This window comes from Schistosoma haematobium, assembly GCF_000699445.3.
Source record: "Schistosoma haematobium chromosome Unknown HiC_scaffold_359, whole genome shotgun sequence".
NCBI classification, from domain to species: Eukaryota; Metazoa; Platyhelminthes; class Trematoda; order Strigeidida; family Schistosomatidae; genus Schistosoma; species Schistosoma haematobium.
In genome coordinates, this window is record NW_026137092.1 from 82,283 (window position 1) to 100,878 (window position 18,596).

Consider the following 18,596-nt stretch of genomic DNA (forward strand, 5'->3'; position numbering starts at 1 on the left):
CTTTAATTACTACTTTAGTAATGATTACATTTGAATTTGCAATATTTCTTCTCTATTAAACAAACGTTTGACTTGATTGTTCAATAGGAATTTTCGCCTTATTGAATGGAAATGCATTTTGTGGTGTTACGTGGTAAGTGAACGGTATGTTAGTTGTTATGTTAAAAATGCATGAAATTGATAAATTGTGTTTCTACATGAGATGAAACGATGTAAATTACTTGTTGTCACTGCTGGTGCATCTATCTTTGTGATATTTCTGTTAGTTTTGTATAAAGAAGTCTTGTAAACATAGATAGGAATGAGTGTTGAATATGTAGTATGTGTCAGGCCGATCAGATATAGTAAAGATCGTGCAGGTGGTGGTGGTGGTGGTGGTGGTCACATTGCAGACCGATGCACAGTATTCCATCAGCATTTTTGAAGGTTAGACTATATCACATTGGTAATGAATGATTCAATGAATAACTGACTGTTCATAACATTATACTGCAATTCAATCCATTTCATTATTATTATTATTATTATTATTATTATTATGTTATTTACTGACATGAGAGAGTGACTCTTGTGACCATCACCTTTAATTACTACTTTAGTAATGATTACATTTGAATTTGCAATATTTCTTCTCTATTAAACAAACGTTTGACTTGATTGTTCAATAGGAATTTACGCCTTATTGAATGGAAATGCATTTTGTGGTGTTACGTGGTAAGTGAACGGTATGTTAGTTGTTATGTTAAAAATGCATGAAATTGATAAATTGTGTTTCTACATGAGATGAAACGATGTAAATTACTTGTTGTCACTGCTGGTGCATCTATCTTTGTGATATTTCTGTTAGTTTTGTATAAAGAAGTCTTGTAAACATAGATAGGAATGAGTGTTGAATATGTAGTATGTGTCAGGCCGATCAGATATAGTAAAGATCGTGCAGGTGGTGGTGGTGGTGGTGGTGGTCACATTGCAGACCGATGCACAGTATTCCATCAGCATTTTTGAAGGTTAGACTATATCACATTGGTAATGAATGATTCAATGAATAACTGACTGTTCATAACATTATACTGCAATTCAATCCATTTCATTATTATTATTATTATTATTATTATTATTATTATTATTATTGTTATGATTTACTGACATGAGAGAGTGACTCTTGTGACCATCACCTTTAATTACTACTTTAGTAATGATTACATTTGAATTTGCAATATTTCTTCTCTATTAAACAAACGTTTGACTTGATTGTTCAATAGGAATTTTCGCCTTATTGAATGGAAATGCATTTTGTGGTGTTACGTGGTAAGTGAACGGTATGTTAGTTGTTATGTTAAAAATGCATGAAATTGATAAATTGTGTTTCTACATGAGATGAAACGATGTAAATTACTTGTTGTCACTGCTGGTGCATCTATCTTTGTGATATTTCTGTTAGTTTTGTATAAAGAAGTCTTGTAAACATAGATAGGAATGAGTGTTGAATATGTAGTATGTGTCAGGCCGATCAGATATAGTAAAGATCGTGCAGGTGGTGGTGGTGGTGGTGGTGGTGGTCACATTGCAGACCGATGCACAGTATTCCATCAGCATTTTTGAAGGTTAGACTATATCACATTGGTAATGAATGATTCAATGAATAACTGACTGTTCATAACATTATACTGCAATTCAATCCATTTCATTATTATTATTATTATTATTATTATTATTATTATTGTTATGATTTACTGACATGAGAGAGTGACTCTTGTGACCATCACCTTTAATTACTACTTTAGTAATGATTACATTTGAATTTGCAATATTTCTTCTCTATTAAACAAACGTTTGACTTGATTGTTCAATAGGAATTTACGCCTTATTGAATGGAAATGCATTTTGTGGTGTTACGTGGTAAGTGAACGGTATGTTAGTTGTTATGTTAAAAATGCATGAAATTGATAAATTGTGTTTCTACATGAGATGAAACGATGTAAATTACTTGTTGTCACTGCTGGTGCATCTATCTTTGTGATATTTCTGTTAGTTTTGTATAAAGAAGTCTTGTAAACATAGATAGGAATGAGTGTTGAATATGTAGTATGTGTCAGGCCGATCAGATATAGTAAAGATCGTGCAGGTGGTGGTGGTGGTGGTGGTGGTGGTGGTCACATTGCAGACCGATGCACAGTATTCCATCAGCATTTTTGAAGGTTAGACTATATCACATTGGTAATGAATGATTCAATGAATAACTGACTGTTCATAACATTATACTGCAATTCAATCCATTTCATTATTATTATTATTATTATTATTGTTATGATTTACTGACATGAGAGAGTGACTCTTGTGACCATCACCTTTAATTACTACTTTAGTAATGATTACATTTGAATTTGCAATATTTCTTCTCTATTAAACAAACGTTTGACTTGATTGTTCAATAGGAATTTACGCCTTATTGAATGGAAATGCATTTTGTGGTGTTACGTGGTAAGTGAACGGTATGTTAGTTGTTATGTTAAAAATGCATGAAATTGATAAATTGTGTTTCTACATGAGATGAAACGATGTAAATTACTTGTTGTCACTGCTGGTGCATCTATCTTTGTGATATTTCTGTTAGTTTTGTATAAAGAAGTCTTGTAAACATAGATAGGAATGAGTGTTGAATATGTAGTATGTGTCAGGCCGATCAGATATAGTAAAGATCGTGCAGGTGGTGGTGGTGGTGGTGGTGGTGGTCACATTGCAGACCGATGCACAGTATTCCATCAGCATTTTTGAAGGTTAGACTATATCACATTGGTAATGAATGATTCAATGAATAACTGACTGTTCATAACATTATACTGCAATTCAATCCATTTCATTATTATTATTATTATTATTATTATTATTATTGTTATGATTTACTGACATGAGAGAGTGACTCTTGTGACCATCACCTTTAATTACTACTTTAGTAATGATTACATTTGAATTTGCAATATTTCTTCTCTATTAAACAAACGTTTGACTTGATTGTTCAATAGGAATTTACGCCTTATTGAATGGAAATGCATTTTGTGGTGTTACGTGGTAAGTGAACGGTATGTTAGTTGTTATGTTAAAAATGCATGAAATTGATAAATTGTGTTTCTACATGAGATGAAACGATGTAAATTACTTGTTGTCACTGCTGGTGCATCTATCTTTGTGATATTTCTGTTAGTTTTGTATAAAGAAGTCTTGTAAACATAGATAGGAATGAGTGTTGAATATGTAGTATGTGTCAGGCCGATCAGATATAGTAAAGATCGTGCAGGTGGTGGTGGTGGTGGTGGTGGTCACATTGCAGACCGATGCACAGTATTCCATCAGCATTTTTGAAGGTTAGACTATATCACATTGGTAATGAATGATTCAATGAATAACTGACTGTTCATAACATTATACTGCAATTCAATCCATTTCATTATTATTATTATTATTATTATTATTGTTATGATTTACTGACATGAGAGAGTGACTCTTGTGACCATCACCTTTAATTACTACTTTAGTAATGATTACATTTGAATTTGCAATATTTCTTCTCTATTAAACAAACGTTTGACTTGATTGTTCAATAGGAATTTACGCCTTATTGAATGGAAATGCATTTTGTGGTGTTACGTGGTAAGTGAACGGTATGTTAGTTGTTATGTTAAAAATGCATGAAATTGATAAATTGTGTTTCTACATGAGATGAAACGATGTAAATTACTTGTTGTCACTGCTGGTGCATCTATCTTTGTGATATTTCTGTTAGTTTTGTATAAAGAAGTCTTGTAAACATAGATAGGAATGAGTGTTGAATATGTAGTATGTGTCAGGCCGATCAGATATAGTAAAGATCGTGCAGGTGGTGGTGGTGGTGGTGGTGGTGGTGGTCACATTGCAGACCGATGCACAGTATTCCATCAGCATTTTTGAAGGTTAGACTATATCACATTGGTAATGAATGATTCAATGAATAACTGACTGTTCATAACATTATACTGCAATTCAATCCATTTCATTATTATTATTATTATTATTATTATTATTGTTATGATTTACTGACATGAGAGAGTGACTCTTGTGACCATCACCTTTAATTACTACTTTAGTAATGATTACATTTGAATTTGCAATATTTCTTCTCTATTAAACAAACGTTTGACTTGATTGTTCAATAGGAATTTACGCCTTATTGAATGGAAATGCATTTTGTGGTGTTACGTGGTAAGTGAACGGTATGTTAGTTGTTATGTTAAAAATGCATGAAATTGATAAATTGTGTTTCTACATGAGATGAAACGATGTAAATTACTTGTTGTCACTGCTGGTGCATCTATCTTTGTGATATTTCTGTTAGTTTTGTATAAAGAAGTCTTGTAAACATAGATAGGAATGAGTGTTGAATATGTAGTATGTGTCAGGCCGATCAGATATAGTAAAGATCGTGCAGGTGGTGGTGGTGGTGGTGGTGGTCACATTGCAGACCGATGCACAGTATTCCATCAGCATTTTTGAAGGTTAGACTATATCACATTGGTAATGAATGATTCAATGAATAACTGACTGTTCATAACATTATACTGCAATTCAATCCATTTCATTATTATTATTATTATTATTATTATTGTTATGATTTACTGACATGAGAGAGTGACTCTTGTGACCATCACCTTTAATTACTACTTTAGTAATGATTACATTTGAATTTGCAATATTTCTTCTCTATTAAACAAACGTTTGACTTGATTGTTCAATAGGAATTTACGCCTTATTGAATGGAAATGCATTTTGTGGTGTTACGTGGTAAGTGAACGGTATGTTAGTTGTTATGTTAAAAATGCATGAAATTGATAAATTGTGTTTCTACATGAGATGAAACGATGTAAATTACTTGTTGTCACTGCTGGTGCATCTATCTTTGTGATATTTCTGTTAGTTTTGTATAAAGAAGTCTTGTAAACATAGATAGGAATGAGTGTTGAATATGTAGTATGTGTCAGGCCGATCAGATATAGTAAAGATCGTGCAGGTGGTGGTGGTGGTGGTGGTGGTCACATTGCAGACCGATGCACAGTATTCCATCAGCATTTTTGAAGGTTAGACTATATCACATTGGTAATGAATGATTCAATGAATAACTGACTGTTCATAACATTATACTGCAATTCAATCCATTTCATTATTATTATTATTATTATTATTATTATTATTATTGTTATGATTTACTGACATGAGAGAGTGACTCTTGTGACCATCACCTTTAATTACTACTTTAGTAATGATTACATTTGAATTTGCAATATTTCTTCTCTATTAAACAAACGTTTGACTTGATTGTTCAATAGGAATTTACGCCTTATTGAATGGAAATGCATTTTGTGGTGTTACGTGGTAAGTGAACGGTATGTTAGTTGTTATGTTAAAAATGCATGAAATTGATAAATTGTGTTTCTACATGAGATGAAACGATGTAAATTACTTGTTGTCACTGCTGGTGCATCTATCTTTGTGATATTTCTGTTAGTTTTGTATAAAGAAGTCTTGTAAACATAGATAGGAATGAGTGTTGAATATGTAGTATGTGTCAGGCCGATCAGATATAGTAAAGATCGTGCAGGTGGTGGTGGTGGTGGTGGTGGTGGTGGTCACATTGCAGACCGATGCACAGTATTCCATCAGCATTTTTGAAGGTTAGACTATATCACATTGGTAATGAATGATTCAATGAATAACTGACTGTTCATAACATTATACTGCAATTCAATCCATTTCATTATTATTATTATTATTATTATTATTATTGTTATGATTTACTGACATGAGAGAGTGACTCTTGTGACCATCACCTTTAATTACTACTTTAGTAATGATTACATTTGAATTTGCAATATTTCTTCTCTATTAAACAAACGTTTGACTTGATTGTTCAATAGGAATTTACGCCTTATTGAATGGAAATGCATTTTGTGGTGTTACGTGGTAAGTGAACGGTATGTTAGTTGTTATGTTAAAAATGCATGAAATTGATAAATTGTGTTTCTACATGAGATGAAACGATGTAAATTACTTGTTGTCACTGCTGGTGCATCTATCTTTGTGATATTTCTGTTAGTTTTGTATAAAGAAGTCTTGTAAACATAGATAGGAATGAGTGTTGAATATGTAGTATGTGTCAGGCCGATCAGATATAGTAAAGATCGTGCAGGTGGTGGTGGTGGTGGTGGTGGTCACATTGCAGACCGATGCACAGTATTCCATCAGCATTTTTGAAGGTTAGACTATATCACATTGGTAATGAATGATTCAATGAATAACTGACTGTTCATAACATTATACTGCAATTCAATCCATTTCATTATTATTATTATTATTATTATTATTATTATTGTTATGATTTACTGACATGAGAGAGTGACTCTTGTGACCATCACCTTTAATTACTACTTTAGTAATGATTACATTTGAATTTGCAATATTTCTTCTCTATTAAACAAACGTTTGACTTGATTGTTCAATAGGAATTTACGCCTTATTGAATGGAAATGCATTTTGTGGTGTTACGTGGTAAGTGAACGGTATGTTAGTTGTTATGTTAAAAATGCATGAAATTGATAAATTGTGTTTCTACATGAGATGAAACGATGTAAATTACTTGTTGTCACTGCTGGTGCATCTATCTTTGTGATATTTCTGTTAGTTTTGTATAAAGAAGTCTTGTAAACATAGATAGGAATGAGTGTTGAATATGTAGTATGTGTCAGGCCGATCAGATATAGTAAAGATCGTGCAGGTGGTGGTGGTGGTGGTGGTGGTGGTGGTCACATTGCAGACCGATGCACAGTATTCCATCAGCATTTTTGAAGGTTAGACTATATCACATTGGTAATGAATGATTCAATGAATAACTGACTGTTCATAACATTATACTGCAATTCAATCCATTTCATTATTATTATTATTATTATTATTATTATTATTGTTATGATTTACTGACATGAGAGAGTGACTCTTGTGACCATCACCTTTAATTACTACTTTAGTAATGATTACATTTGAATTTGCAATATTTCTTCTCTATTAAACAAACGTTTGACTTGATTGTTCAATAGGAATTTACGCCTTATTGAATGGAAATGCATTTTGTGGTGTTACGTGGTAAGTGAACGGTATGTTAGTTGTTATGTTAAAAATGCATGAAATTGATAAATTGTGTTTCTACATGAGATGAAACGATGTAAATTACTTGTTGTCACTGCTGGTGCATCTATCTTTGTGATATTTCTGTTAGTTTTGTATAAAGAAGTCTTGTAAACATAGATAGGAATGAGTGTTGAATATGTAGTATGTGTCAGGCCGATCAGATATAGTAAAGATCGTGCAGGTGGTGGTGGTGGTGGTGGTGGTGGTCACATTGCAGACCGATGCACAGTATTCCATCAGCATTTTTGAAGGTTAGACTATATCACATTGGTAATGAATGATTCAATGAATAACTGACTGTTCATAACATTATACTGCAATTCAATCCATTTCATTATTATTATTATTATTATTATTATTATTATTGTTATGATTTACTGACATGAGAGAGTGACTCTTGTGACCATCACCTTTAATTACTACTTTAGTAATGATTACATTTGAATTTGCAATATTTCTTCTCTATTAAACAAACGTTTGACTTGATTGTTCAATAGGAATTTACGCCTTATTGAATGGAAATGCATTTTGTGGTGTTACGTGGTAAGTGAACGGTATGTTAGTTGTTATGTTAAAAATGCATGAAATTGATAAATTGTGTTTCTACATGAGATGAAACGATGTAAATTACTTGTTGTCACTGCTGGTGCATCTATCTTTGTGATATTTCTGTTAGTTTTGTATAAAGAAGTCTTGTAAACATAGATAGGAATGAGTGTTGAATATGTAGTATGTGTCAGGCCGATCAGATATAGTAAAGATCGTGCAGGTGGTGGTGGTGGTGGTGGTGGTGGTGGTCACATTGCAGACCGATGCACAGTATTCCATCAGCATTTTTGAAGGTTAGACTATATCACATTGGTAATGAATGATTCAATGAATAACTGACTGTTCATAACATTATACTGCAATTCAATCCATTTCATTATTATTATTATTATTATTATTATTATTGTTATGATTTACTGACATGAGAGAGTGACTCTTGTGACCATCACCTTTAATTACTACTTTAGTAATGATTACATTTGAATTTGCAATATTTCTTCTCTATTAAACAAACGTTTGACTTGATTGTTCAATAGGAATTTACGCCTTATTGAATGGAAATGCATTTTGTGGTGTTACGTGGTAAGTGAACGGTATGTTAGTTGTTATGTTAAAAATGCATGAAATTGATAAATTGTGTTTCTACATGAGATGAAACGATGTAAATTACTTGTTGTCACTGCTGGTGCATCTATCTTTGTGATATTTCTGTTAGTTTTGTATAAAGAAGTCTTGTAAACATAGATAGGAATGAGTGTTGAATATGTAGTATGTGTCAGGCCGATCAGATATAGTAAAGATCGTGCAGGTGGTGGTGGTGGTGGTGGTCACATTGCAGACCGATGCACAGTATTCCATCAGCATTTTTGAAGGTTAGACTATATCACATTGGTAATGAATGATTCAATGAATAACTGACTGTTCATAACATTATACTGCAATTCAATCCATTTCATTATTATTATTATTATTATTATTGTTATGATTTACTGACATGAGAGAGTGACTCTTGTGACCATCACCTTTAATTACTACTTTAGTAATGATTACATTTGAATTTGCAATATTTCTTCTCTATTAAACAAACGTTTGACTTGATTGTTCAATAGGAATTTACGCCTTATTGAATGGAAATGCATTTTGTGGTGTTACGTGGTAAGTGAACGGTATGTTAGTTGTTATGTTAAAAATGCATGAAATTGATAAATTGTGTTTCTACATGAGATGAAACGATGTAAATTACTTGTTGTCACTGCTGGTGCATCTATCTTTGTGATATTTCTGTTAGTTTTGTATAAAGAAGTCTTGTAAACATAGATAGGAATGAGTGTTGAATATGTAGTATGTGTCAGGCCGATCAGATATAGTAAAGATCGTGCAGGTGGTGGTGGTGGTGGTGGTGGTGGTGGTCACATTGCAGACCGATGCACAGTATTCCATCAGCATTTTTGAAGGTTAGACTATATCACATTGGTAATGAATGATTCAATGAATAACTGACTGTTCATAACATTATACTGCAATTCAATCCATTTCATTATTATTATTATTATTATTATTATTATTGTTATGATTTACTGACATGAGAGAGTGACTCTTGTGACCATCACCTTTAATTACTACTTTAGTAATGATTACATTTGAATTTGCAATATTTCTTCTCTATTAAACAAACGTTTGACTTGATTGTTCAATAGGAATTTACGCCTTATTGAATGGAAATGCATTTTGTGGTGTTACGTGGTAAGTGAACGGTATGTTAGTTGTTATGTTAAAAATGCATGAAATTGATAAATTGTGTTTCTACATGAGATGAAACGATGTAAATTACTTGTTGTCACTGCTGGTGCATCTATCTTTGTGATATTTCTGTTAGTTTTGTATAAAGAAGTCTTGTAAACATAGATAGGAATGAGTGTTGAATATGTAGTATGTGTCAGGCCGATCAGATATAGTAAAGATCGTGCAGGTGGTGGTGGTGGTGGTGGTGGTCACATTGCAGACCGATGCACAGTATTCCATCAGCATTTTTGAAGGTTAGACTATATCACATTGGTAATGAATGATTCAATGAATAACTGACTGTTCATAACATTATACTGCAATTCAATCCATTTCATTATTATTATTATTATTATTATTATTATTATTATTGTTATGATTTACTGACATGAGAGAGTGACTCTTGTGACCATCACCTTTAATTACTACTTTAGTAATGATTACATTTGAATTTGCAATATTTCTTCTCTATTAAACAAACGTTTGACTTGATTGTTCAATAGGAATTTACGCCTTATTGAATGGAAATGCATTTTGTGGTGTTACGTGGTAAGTGAACGGTATGTTAGTTGTTATGTTAAAAATGCATGAAATTGATAAATTGTGTTTCTACATGAGATGAAACGATGTAAATTACTTGTTGTCACTGCTGGTGCATCTATCTTTGTGATATTTCTGTTAGTTTTGTATAAAGAAGTCTTGTAAACATAGATAGGAATGAGTGTTGAATATGTAGTATGTGTCAGGCCGATCAGATATAGTAAAGATCGTGCAGGTGGTGGTGGTGGTGGTGGTCACATTGCAGACCGATGCACAGTATTCCATCAGCATTTTTGAAGGTTAGACTATATCACATTGGTAATGAATGATTCAATGAATAACTGACTGTTCATAACATTATACTGCAATTCAATCCATTTCATTATTATTATTATTATTATTATTATTATTGTTATGATTTACTGACATGAGAGAGTGACTCTTGTGACCATCACCTTTAATTACTACTTTAGTAATGATTACATTTGAATTTGCAATATTTCTTCTCTATTAAACAAACGTTTGACTTGATTGTTCAATAGGAATTTACGCCTTATTGAATGGAAATGCATTTTGTGGTGTTACGTGGTAAGTGAACGGTATGTTAGTTGTTATGTTAAAAATGCATGAAATTGATAAATTGTGTTTCTACATGAGATGAAACGATGTAAATTACTTGTTGTCACTGCTGGTGCATCTATCTTTGTGATATTTCTGTTAGTTTTGTATAAAGAAGTCTTGTAAACATAGATAGGAATGAGTGTTGAATATGTAGTATGTGTCAGGCCGATCAGATATAGTAAAGATCGTGCAGGTGGTGGTGGTGGTGGTGGTGGTGGTGGTCACATTGCAGACCGATGCACAGTATTCCATCAGCATTTTTGAAGGTTAGACTATATCACATTGGTAATGAATGATTCAATGAATAACTGACTGTTCATAACATTATACTGCAATTCAATCCATTTCATTATTATTATTATTATTATTATTATTATTATTATTGTTATGATTTACTGACATGAGAGAGTGACTCTTGTGACCATCACCTTTAATTACTACTTTAGTAATGATTACATTTGAATTTGCAATATTTCTTCTCTATTAAACAAACGTTTGACTTGATTGTTCAATAGGAATTTACGCCTTATTGAATGGAAATGCATTTTGTGGTGTTACGTGGTAAGTGAACGGTATGTTAGTTGTTATGTTAAAAATGCATGAAATTGATAAATTGTGTTTCTACATGAGATGAAACGATGTAAATTACTTGTTGTCACTGCTGGTGCATCTATCTTTGTGATATTTCTGTTAGTTTTGTATAAAGAAGTCTTGTAAACATAGATAGGAATGAGTGTTGAATATGTAGTATGTGTCAGGCCGATCAGATATAGTAAAGATCGTGCAGGTGGTGGTGGTGGTGGTGGTGGTGGTGGTCACATTGCAGACCGATGCACAGTATTCCATCAGCATTTTTGAAGGTTAGACTATATCACATTGGTAATGAATGATTCAATGAATAACTGACTGTTCATAACATTATACTGCAATTCAATCCATTTCATTATTATTATTATTATTATTATTATTATTATTGTTATGATTTACTGACATGAGAGAGTGACTCTTGTGACCATCACCTTTAATTACTACTTTAGTAATGATTACATTTGAATTTGCAATATTTCTTCTCTATTAAACAAACGTTTGACTTGATTGTTCAATAGGAATTTACGCCTTATTGAATGGAAATGCATTTTGTGGTGTTACGTGGTAAGTGAACGGTATGTTAGTTGTTATGTTAAAAATGCATGAAATTGATAAATTGTGTTTCTACATGAGATGAAACGATGTAAATTACTTGTTGTCACTGCTGGTGCATCTATCTTTGTGATATTTCTGTTAGTTTTGTATAAAGAAGTCTTGTAAACATAGATAGGAATGAGTGTTGAATATGTAGTATGTGTCAGGCCGATCAGATATAGTAAAGATCGTGCAGGTGGTGGTGGTGGTGGTCACATTGCAGACCGATGCACAGTATTCCATCAGCATTTTTGAAGGTTAGACTATATCACATTGGTAATGAATGATTCAATGAATAACTGACTGTTCATAACATTATACTGCAATTCAATCCATTTCATTATTATTATTATTATTATTATTATTATTGTTATGATTTACTGACATGAGAGAGTGACTCTTGTGACCATCACCTTTAATTACTACTTTAGTAATGATTACATTTGAATTTGCAATATTTCTTCTCTATTAAACAAACGTTTGACTTGATTGTTCAATAGGAATTTACGCCTTATTGAATGGAAATGCATTTTGTGGTGTTACGTGGTAAGTGAACGGTATGTTAGTTGTTATGTTAAAAATGCATGAAATTGATAAATTGTGTTTCTACATGAGATGAAACGATGTAAATTACTTGTTGTCACTGCTGGTGCATCTATCTTTGTGATATTTCTGTTAGTTTTGTATAAAGAAGTCTTGTAAACATAGATAGGAATGAGTGTTGAATATGTAGTATGTGTCAGGCCGATCAGATATAGTAAAGATCGTGCAGGTGGTGGTGGTGGTGGTGGTGGTGGTCACATTGCAGACCGATGCACAGTATTCCATCAGCATTTTTGAAGGTTAGACTATATCACATTGGTAATGAATGATTCAATGAATAACTGACTGTTCATAACATTATACTGCAATTCAATCCATTTCATTATTATTATTATTATTATTGTTATGATTTACTGACATGAGAGAGTGACTCTTGTGACCATCACCTTTAATTACTACTTTAGTAATGATTACATTTGAATTTGCAATATTTCTTCTCTATTAAACAAACGTTTGACTTGATTGTTCAATAGGAATTTACGCCTTATTGAATGGAAATGCATTTTGTGGTGTTACGTGGTAAGTGAACGGTATGTTAGTTGTTATGTTAAAAATGCATGAAATTGATAAATTGTGTTTCTACATGAGATGAAACGATGTAAATTACTTGTTGTCACTGCTGGTGCATCTATCTTTGTGATATTTCTGTTAGTTTTGTATAAAGAAGTCTTGTAAACATAGATAGGAATGAGTGTTGAATATGTAGTATGTGTCAGGCCGATCAGATATAGTAAAGATCGTGCAGGTGGTGGTGGTGGTGGTGGTGGTGGTGGTGGTCACATTGCAGACCGATGCACAGTATTCCATCAGCATTTTTGAAGGTTAGACTATATCACATTGGTAATGAATGATTCAATGAATAACTGACTGTTCATAACATTATACTGCAATTCAATCCATTTCATTATTATTATTATTATTATTATTATTATTATTATTGTTATGATTTACTGACATGAGAGAGTGACTCTTGTGACCATCACCTTTAATTACTACTTTAGTAATGATTACATTTGAATTTGCAATATTTCTTCTCTATTAAACAAACGTTTGACTTGATTGTTCAATAGGAATTTACGCCTTATTGAATGGAAATGCATTTTGTGGTGTTACGTGGTAAGTGAACGGTATGTTAGTTGTTATGTTAAAAATGCATGAAATTGATAAATTGTGTTTCTACATGAGATGAAACGATGTAAATTACTTGTTGTCACTGCTGGTGCATCTATCTTTGTGATATTTCTGTTAGTTTTGTATAAAGAAGTCTTGTAAACATAGATAGGAATGAGTGTTGAATATGTAGTATGTGTCAGGCCGATCAGATATAGTAAAGATCGTGCAGGTGGTGGTGGTGGTGGTGGTGGTGGTGGTCACATTGCAGACCGATGCACAGTATTCCATCAGCATTTTTGAAGGTTAGACTATATCACATTGGTAATGAATGATTCAATGAATAACTGACTGTTCATAACATTATACTGCAATTCAATCCATTTCATTATTATTATTATTATTATTATTATTATTATTATTGTTATGATTTACTGACATGAGAGAGTGACTCTTGTGACCATCACCTTTAATTACTACTTTAGTAATGATTACATTTGAATTTGCAATATTTCTTCTCTATTAAACAAACGTTTGACTTGATTGTTCAATAGGAATTTACGCCTTATTGAATGGAAATGCATTTTGTGGTGTTACGTGGTAAGTGAACGGTATGTTAGTTGTTATGTTAAAAATGCATGAAATTGATAAATTGTGTTTCTACATGAGATGAAACGATGTAAATTACTTGTTGTCACTGCTGGTGCATCTATCTTTGTGATATTTCTGTTAGTTTTGTATAAAGAAGTCTTGTAAACATAGATAGGAATGAGTGTTGAATATGTAGTATGTGTCAGGCCGATCAGATATAGTAAAGATCGTGCAGGTGGTGGTGGTGGTGGTGGTGGTGGTGGTCACATTGCAGACCGATGCACAGTATTCCATCAGCATTTTTGAAGGTTAGACTATATCACATTGGTAATGAATGATTCAATGAATAACTGACTGTTCATAACATTATACTGCAATTCAATCCATTTCATTATTATTATTATTATTATTATTATTATTATTATTATGATTTACTGACATGAGAGAGTGACTCTTGTGACCATCACCTTTAATTACTACTTTAGTAATGATTACATTTGAATTTGCAATATTTCTTCTCTATTAAACAAACGTTTGACTTGATTGTTCAATAGGAATTTACGCCTTATTGAATGGAAATGCATTTTGTGGTGTTACGTGGTAAGTGAACGGTATGTTAGTTGTTATGTTAAAAATGCATGAAATTGATAAATTGTGTTTCTACATGAGATGAAACGATGTAAATTACTTGTTGTCACTGCTGGTGCATCTATCTTTGTGATATTTCTGTTAGTTTTGTATAAAGAAGTCTTGTAAACATAGATAGGAATGAGTGTTGAATATGTAGTATGTGTCAGGCCGATCAGATATAGTAAAGATCGTGCAGGTGGTGGTGGTGGTGGTGGTGGTGGTGGTCACATTGCAGACCGATGCACAGTATTCCATCAGCATTTTTGAAGGTTAGACTATATCACATTGGTAATGAATGATTCAATGAATAACTGACTGTTCATAACATTATACTGCAATTCAATCCATTTCATTATTATTATTATTATTATTATTATTATTATTATTGTTATGATTTACTGACATGAGAGAGTGACTCTTGTGACCATCACCTTTAATTACTACTTTAGTAATGATTACATTTGAATTTGCAATATTTCTTCTCTATTAAACAAACGTTTGACTTGATTGTTCAATAGGAATTTACGCCTTATTGAATGGAAATGCATTTTGTGGTGTTACGTGGTAAGTGAACGGTATGTTAGTTGTTATGTTAAAAATGCATGAAATTGATAAATTGTGTTTCTACATGAGATGAAACGATGTAAATTACTTGTTGTCACTGCTGGTGCATCTATCTTTGTGATATTTCTGTTAGTTTTGTATAAAGAAGTCTTGTAAACATAGATAGGAATGAGTGTTGAATATGTAGTATGTGTCAGGCCGATCAGATATAGTAAAGATCGTGCAGTGGTGGTGGTGGTGGTGGTCACATTGCAGACCGATGCACAGTATTCCATCAGCATTTTTGAAGGTTAGACTATATCACATTGGTAATGAATGATTCAATGAATAACTGACTGTTCATAACATTATACTGCAATTCAATCCATTTCATTATTATTATTATTATTATTATTATTATTGTTATTGTTATGATTTACTGACATGAGAGAGTGACTCTTGTGACCATCACCTTTAATTACTACTTTAGTAATGATTACATTTGAATTTGCAATATTTCTTCTCTATTAAACAAACGTTTGACTTGATTGTTCAATAGGAATTTACGCCTTATTGAATGGAAATGCATTTTGTGGTGTTACGTGGTAAGTGAACGGTATGTTAGTTGTTATGTTAAAAATGCATGAAATTGATAAATTGTGTTTCTACATGAGATGAAACGATGTAAATTACTTGTTGTCACTGCTGGTGCATCTATCTTTGTGATATTTCTGTTAGTTTTGTATAAAGAAGTCTTGTAAACATAGATAGGAATGAGTGTTGAATATGTAGTATGTGTCAGGCCGATCAGATATAGTAAAGATCGTGCAGGTGGTGGTGGTGGTGGTGGTGGTGGTGGTGGTGGTCACATTGCAGACCGATGCACAGTATTCCATCAGCATTTTTGAAGGTTAGACTATATCACATTGGTAATGAATGATTCAATGAATAACTGACTGTTCATAACATTATACTGCAATTCAATCCATTTCATTATTATTATTATTATTATTATTATTATTATTATTGTTATGATTTACTGACATGAGAGAGTGACTCTTGTGACCATCACCTTTAATTACTACTTTAGTAATGATTACATTTGAATTTGCAATATTTCTTCTCTATTAAACAAACGTTTGACTTGATTGTTCAATAGGAATTTACGCCTTATTGAATGGAAATGCATTTTGTGGTGTTACGTGGTAAGTGAACGGTATGTTAGTTGTTATGTTAAAAATGCATGAAATTGATAAATTGTGTTTCTACATGAGATGAAACGATGTAAATTACTTGTTGTCACTGCTGGTGCATCTATCTTTGTGATATTTCTGTTAGTTTTGTATAAAGAAGTCTTGTAAACATAGATAGGAATGAGTGTTGAATATGTAGTATGTGTCAGGCCGATCAGATATAGTAAAGATCGTGCAGGTGGTGGTGGTGGTGGTCACATTGCAGACCGATGCACAGTATTCCATCAGCATTTTTGAAGGTTAGACTATATCACATTGGTAATGAATGATTCAATGAATAACTGACTGTTCATAACATTATACTGCAATTCAATCCATTTCATTATTATTATTATTATTATTGTTATGATTTACTGACATGAGAGAGTGACTCTTGTGACCATCACCTTTAATTACTACTTTAGTAATGATTACATTTGAATTTGCAATATTTCTTCTCTATTAAACAAACGTTTGACTTGATTGTTCAATAGGAATTTACGCCTTATTGAATGGAAATGCATTTTGTGGTGTTACGTGGTAAGTGAACGGTATGTTAGTTGTTATGTTAAAAATGCATGAAATTGATAAATTGTGTTTCTACATGAGATGAAACGATGTAAATTACTTGTTGTCACTGCTGGTGCATCTATCTTTGTGATATTTCTGTTAGTTTTGTATAAAGAAGTCTTGTAAACATAGATAGGAATGAGTGTTGAATATGTAGTATGTGTCAGGCCGATCAGATATAGTAAAGATCGTGCAGGTGGTGGTGGTGGTGGTGGTGGTCACATTGCAGACCGATGCACAGTATTCCATCAGCATTTTTGAAGGTTAGACTATATCACATTGGTAATGAATGATTCAATGAATAACTGACTGTTCATAACATTATACTGCAATTCAATCCATTTCATTATTATTATTATTATTATTATTATTATTGTTATGATTTACTGACATGAGAGAGTGACTCTTGTGACCATCACCTTCAATTACTACTTTAGTAATGATTACATTTGAATTTGCAATATTTCTTCTCTATTAAACAAACGTTTGACTTGATTGTTCAATAGGAATTTACGCCTTATTGAATGGAAATGCATTTTGTGGTGTTACGTGGTAAGTGAACGGTATGTTAGTTGTTATGTTAAAAATGCATGAAATTGATAAATTGTGTTTCTACATGAGATGAAACGATGTAAATTACTTGTTGTCACTGCTGGTGCATCTATCTTTGTGATATTTCTGTTAGTTTTGTATAAAGAAGTCTTGTAAACATAGATAGGAATGAGTGTTGAATATGTAGTATGTGTCAGGCCGATCAGATATAGTAAAGATCGTGCAGGTGGTGGTGGTGGTCACATTGCAGACCGATGCACAGTATTCCATCAGCATTTTTGAAGGTTAGACTATATCACATTGGTAATGAATGATTCAATGAATAACTGACTGTTCATAACATTATACTGCAATTCAATCCATTTCATTATTATTATTATTATTATTATTATTGTTATGATTTACTGACATGAGAGAGTGACTCTTGTGACCATCACCTTTAATTACTACTTTAGTAATGATTACATTTGAATTTGCAATATTTCTTCTCTATTAAACAAACGTTTGACTTGATTGTTCAATAGGAATTTACGCCTTATTGAATGGAAATGCATTTTGTGGTGTTACGTGGTAAGTGAACGGTATGTTAGTTGTTATGTTAAAAATGCATGAAATTGATAAATTGTGTTTCTACATGAGATGAAACGATGTAAATTACTTGTTGTCACTGCTGGTGCATCTATCTTTGTGATATTTCTGTTAGTTTTGTATAAAGAAGTCTTGTAAACATAGATAGGAATGAGTGTTGAATATGTAGTATGTGTCAGGCCGATCAGATATAGTAAAGATCGTGCAGGTGGTGGTGGTGGTGGTCACATTGCAGACCGATGCACAGTATTCCATCAGCATTTTTGAAGGTTAGACTATATCACATTGGTA